Source organism: Panthera tigris, chromosome X (genome assembly GCF_018350195.1).
Source record: "Panthera tigris isolate Pti1 chromosome X, P.tigris_Pti1_mat1.1, whole genome shotgun sequence".
Classification (NCBI taxonomy): Eukaryota; Metazoa; Chordata; class Mammalia; order Carnivora; family Felidae; genus Panthera; species Panthera tigris.
The window spans coordinates 80,961,096-80,966,709 of NC_056677.1; the positions used below are offsets into that span (position 1 = coordinate 80,961,096).

A 5,614-nucleotide genomic window follows, 5' to 3' on the forward strand; every position below is an offset into this window, starting at 1 on the left:
TGGGAAGAGAGAGGGAAAGATGAGAGAGGGAAACAAACCACAAAAGACTCCTAATGATAGAGAACAAACTGAGGGTTGATGGAAGGAGGTGGGTGAGGAATGGGCTAGATGGGTGATGGGTATTAAAAAGGGCACTTGTTTTGATGAGCACTGGGTGTTGTATGTGATGAATCACTTAAGTCTCCTCCTGAAACCAATATTGCACTATATTCTAACTAAACTTTAAATTAAAAAAATAAGAAAAGGACCCAAATATACATTTTTCCAGAAAAGATATATAAGTGGCCAATAGCATATGAAAAGATGTTCAACCTTACTCATCACTAGGTATGAGATAATAGAAAATACACATACAGGTCTCTGCACCTGATTCTCCATTTAGAATTCCTAAAACCCTTATAATTTCGAAGTGATAAAAGCACAAGGAGTGTCTCTTATTCTAATATTTGGTCTTTGACGCCATCCCTGATACAGGGCTCCTATGTCCCTTGTAAATTCCTAAGTGGTAACTGTATTAGGGGCATCTTTTGCCATAATGAAGCAACTCTGGGTGGGCTTCTGGATGGGGGCTGGTCACCAAATAACCAAGCCGTAATTAGATGTTGGAATTGTCAGCCCCTCCACCCATATCCCCCAGAGAGGGAAGTGAGGCTGGAAATGGAATTAGTGATCGATCTTGCCTAAGTGATGAAGCCTCCATAAAAATCCCAAAAGTAGGTAGGGAGTTCATAGAGCTTCCAGGTAGGTGAACACATCCATATACCAACAGGGTCACACATCCCAACTCCACAAGGACAGAAGCTCCTGCACTCAGGACCTTCCCAGACTTCACCCTATGAATCTCTTCACCTGGCTGTTCATCTGTATCCTTTATCATATCCTTTACTTTTTTTTTATTTTTTAATGTTTATTTATTTTTGAAGGAGAGAAAGAGTGTGAGCAGGGGAAAGGCAGAGAGAGAGGGAGACACAGAATCCAAAGCAGGCTCCAGGCTCTGAGCTGTCAGCACAGAAGCCCAACACGAGGCTCAAACCCACAGGCTGTGAGATCATGGCCTGAGCCAAAGTCAGACGCTTAACTGACTGAACCACCCAGGCGCCCCTATCATAACCTTTAATAAACTAGTAAATATTAGCAACTATTTTCCTGAGGTCTGTGAGCTGCTCTAGCAAAGTAACTGAACCCAACTTTATAGCCAGTCAGTCAGAAGCACAGGTGACAACTTAAACTTGCAACTGCCATCTGAAATGGGGTGGGGGCAGTCTTGTGGGATTAGCCCTTAACCTGTGGGAATCTGACACTATCTCCAGGTGTCAGAATTGAGTTAAACTATGGGACACCCAGCTAGTGTTACAGAGAATTGCTTGCTGTGGGGAAAAATTCCCACACATTTGGCAACCAGAAATGTGAAAAGTAAAGTATTCTGAGTGAAAATAAAGGAGACACTCAGGAGAGGAGAACAGTAGGTTTTCCAATATAGTAGTGAAATGCAAATCAAAACCACAATGGAATACATTCACAACTATTAGGGTGGCTTTTACTCAAAAAAGAAATAATAAAAAATATTGGTGAGGATGAAATGGGAACCCCTATGCATTGCTGATGGGAATGTAAAATGGTGAAGCCTCTGTGGCAAATTGTATGGTAGTTCCTCAAAAAATTAAACATAGAATTACCACATGATCTAGCAATTACACCTCTGGATATACACCCAAAAGAATTTAAAGCAGGAACTCAAACACAATACGTATTTGTACTCCCATGTTCATAGCAACATTATCCACAATAGCCAAAAGATGGAAGCGACCCAAGTGTCCATAAAAGGATGAATGGATAAACAAATTTTGGTATGTACAGACAACAGAATATTATTCAGTCTTAAAAGGGAAGGAAATTCTGGCACACACTACAACACGGATGAACCTTGAAGACACTACGCTAAGTGAAATAAGCCCGTCACAAAAGGAAAAATAGTGTTAAGATTCCACTTACATGAGGTACCTAAAGTAGTCAAATTTATAGACACAGAGAGTAGCATGATGGCTTCCAGGGGCTGATGGGAGGCAAGAATGGGGGATTAATGTTTAATGATATGGAGTTTCTATTTTGGAAAATAAAGAGGTTCTAGAGATGAATAATGATGATGGTTGGACAATGTGAATATACTTAATGCCACTGAATTGTACACTTAAAAATGGTTAAAATGGTAAATTTTGTTACATATACTTTACCACAACAACAAATACATAGAGCACACTTTTAAACAATCTCCCCAGTTTTGTGAGACTCAAGTATGATCTATGTAGAAAAGCTCTGTAACCTACACAGCCCTTCACAAATATTAGCTCTTTCTAATCACTATCACCCTGTTTCCCCCAACCTGATAGCATTATCCACATGTTCTATCTAGCCATGCTCACCCAGAAGCACACTGTTGGAGTTTAAGTGTGGTACAGTGATATCCACCTTTGTTTTGCTAAACCCTGGGTTCTATGTGTCAATGCAACAGTCTCCCAGAATTCTGGTTCTGAAACAGAACAAGTCCCCCAAAGACATAAGTTTTAGACAAGACTGATTGGATTCTAGAGAAAAAACTCAAGAGACTTCCTCCTCTTACCCAGCTTTCCCCAATGCTTGGTTTGGAAGCAGTCCTCATTCAGCAGCAAGAGGTCACCATGCCATTGTCAACAACAAGGAAAATCTTTCTCCAATTCAGTTGACCACCTAACTCCCTGGCCTGCTACCAAGCAATGTACCTCAGAAGGCAGCCCTTAAGCAGGTGAACAATCTTGAATCTTCTGGATTCTAGGAAACAAATAGAGGAAATGTAGTCATTAAGCATCAATTGAGAAAAGTAATTAGATAATAAAAATGAAAACGCTAAAATCTAAAGACCACATGATCAGCTTTGATGGACTGCACAATTCTCTACATTGTAGCTTCAGAGATGAACCCTCAAATACTCATAGAAAGTAAAAATATTGCTGCAGAACCAGTGTGATAATGCAGTAGTGCAAAACTTAGAATGATGTTTCTGGAAAGCAAGCCAAATGGAACCTACAAACAAATACTGAGCAAGATCTGTGTCAGCATTTAGGTGCTCTCTGAGAGCCCCAAGTTTCCTTAACTATTACATGTGCTGCTTATTGAAAATTTCTCCTAACATAGGTAATGCTACAGTGCTATCTGAAATCTTTTTCATGCAATGATGTATACTCAGGAGTTCCTGCCTTTGCAGATAGTCCCTGGAGGACCAATGAGGGATTTTATTCCATGGCTCTTTGAGGAGCTTTAAATGCACATCAAACATGAAGTAGTACTTAGCCCAGCCTTGGAAATTTGACTTTCTATGGCCAAGTCTCTGTACCCTCACATTCTCTTTTTTTTTCATATGAAATTTATTATCAAATTGGTTTCCATACAACACCCAGTGCTCCTCCCAACACGTGCCCTCCTCAATGCCCATCACCCACTTTCCCCTCCCTCCCACCTCTCATCAACCCTCAGTTTTTAAGAGTCTCTTATGGTTTGCCTCCTTCCCTCTCTTTTTTTTTTCCTTCTCCTCCCCCATGGTCTTAAGTATCTCAGGATCCACATAAGAGTGAAAACATATGGTATCTGTCTTTCTCTGTATGACTTATTTCACTTAGCATAACACTCTCCAGTTCCATCCACGTTGCTACAAAAGACCATATTTCATTCTTTCTCATTGCCACGTAGTATTCCATTGTGTATATAAACCACAATTTCTTTATCCATTCATCAGTTGATGGACGTTTAGGCTCTTTCCATAATTTGGCTATTGTTGAGAGTGCTTCTATCAACATTGGGGTACAAGTGCCCCTATGCATCAGCACTCCTGTATCCCTTGGGTAAATTCCTAGCAGTGCTATTGCTGGGTCCTAGGGTAGATCTATTTTTAATTTTTTGAGGAACCTCCACACTGCTTTCCAGAGCGGCTGTACCAGTTTGCATTCCCACCAACAGTGCAAGAGGGTTCCCTTTCTCCACATCCTCTCCAGCATCTATAGTCTCCTGATTTGTTCATTTTAGCCACTCTGACTGGCGTGAGGTGGTATCTGAGTGTGGTTTTGATTTGTATTTCCCTGATGAGGAGTGACGTCGAGCATCTTTTCATGTGTCTGTTGTGTGCCCTCACAGTCTTGAATGTCATTGCTTGCTTCACTTATACTTATCCAAGATTCTTAGGATCATCCACAAGACTAAATAAGAACTCAAGATTTTTTGACAAAACTTTCTGCCAATGCCCACAAATCTTGACTGTGGTTTCCCAAATTCTTTGATTCTCCACCATTAACCCTTTCTCTTGTGTGCAAAGCCCATAAATAATACTTATTCTATATATAGTCCCATTTGTGTACAAATGCATCTTTCCTAGTTTTCCCCCCTACCTCTTCATACTGCACCTATATTTTTGTGTTAACTCAGGTTCAGTCATAACAGCTACGACAGCATCAGACACTTTATTACCTTCTGTCTTCATTTTGCTATAATCTATTGGCTAAAGATGTATGTCGCTTCGGGAGTGTTGCAGTAATGGAAAAAGACTCAAAGGGACAACACTGAAGCAGGGGTCACCAGCACACAGCTATAAATAGAACCCAAATATACAAAAGCAAAAGCTTATGAAACATCCCTTGCACACACCTCTTTTATAACCAGTTGAGTAGGACTGGTTGATGAAGTGAAAGAACCAACAATCCCTTCTCCACAAATGATTGATGGCAGCACAACAAGCCCCTGGCTACAGGTGCCTCAACATTTTCTTGGGTGGTTCATTGTTGTGAGTCATTGGCTCACCATTACCAGGTCAAATGCTCGAAGTTCCTTTCCAAAAATGGTAATAAATTTGGAGCCATTCATATTCCCTCAGTTATAATGGGAGGAAATAGCTACAGCAGTTAAGCATTCAGTCTCTGAGCCAAAGCGACTCGAGTTCAAATCATGCTTTAGCCGCTTGTTGAGTACCAACAGTCAAACGATCTTTTCTTATACCCCACTTGTCCAAGCCCTCGGCCACCTCGCTCCCTCACCACCACCAAGCACAGGGTGCCCGGGGACTACACAAGAGCAGATAGGAATCTGTTCTCCCCTTTACCTGTCCATCTCCTCAGCTATGTTGCCGCCTTGAAGTTGAGCGCTCCTCATTCTCTCATTCCCTAAACTGCCGCGACTCTCCTCATATTCCACCAAACACTCCAGCTAAATTTACAAAATAACAGGCACGCTGCTGGAGCGGGACCAAGCACTTCCTTTCCCTAACAAGGCGGAACTAAAGTGAAAGTGCCAAGGTTGTTAGCAAATGACTGCCCTGTCACCATGGTAAAGCGGCTGTCGCCATCTTTATTGTGATCGATGATTCCTCGTGTCGGTGTAAGAATAAATGAATAATAAGGATTTCTACAAACTAAAAGCCTTCCTTCAAGTTAGTCTGGGCCGGCACAAACGTAAGTTGGAACGGAGTTATCCTCAGGAAGCAGCCCAGCCCGGAGTGGTAAATGTTTTTGTGGACTGAACGCTGCTGCTTACGGAATGACGCCAGGGGAGGGGCCATGCGTACGCCCAGGCCAGTTGCTTCCGGCTTACGGGCCTT

General features: G+C 41.8%; 1 long non-coding RNA gene across 1 annotated transcript; it reads right to left on the bottom strand.

Moving 5' to 3' along the window:
- Positions 1 to 1,992: 1,992 nt before the first annotated feature.
- On the bottom strand, positions 1,993 to 5,490 carry LOC102970652. The gene is made up of 4 exons (XR_006213393.1): positions 5,120 to 5,490; positions 2,757 to 2,805; positions 2,421 to 2,527; positions 1,993 to 2,053 (listed from the first exon to the last, which is right to left on the bottom strand). It is a non-coding gene; the product is annotated as an uncharacterized LOC102970652 (long non-coding RNA).
- Positions 5,491 to 5,614: the final 124 nt, after the last annotated feature.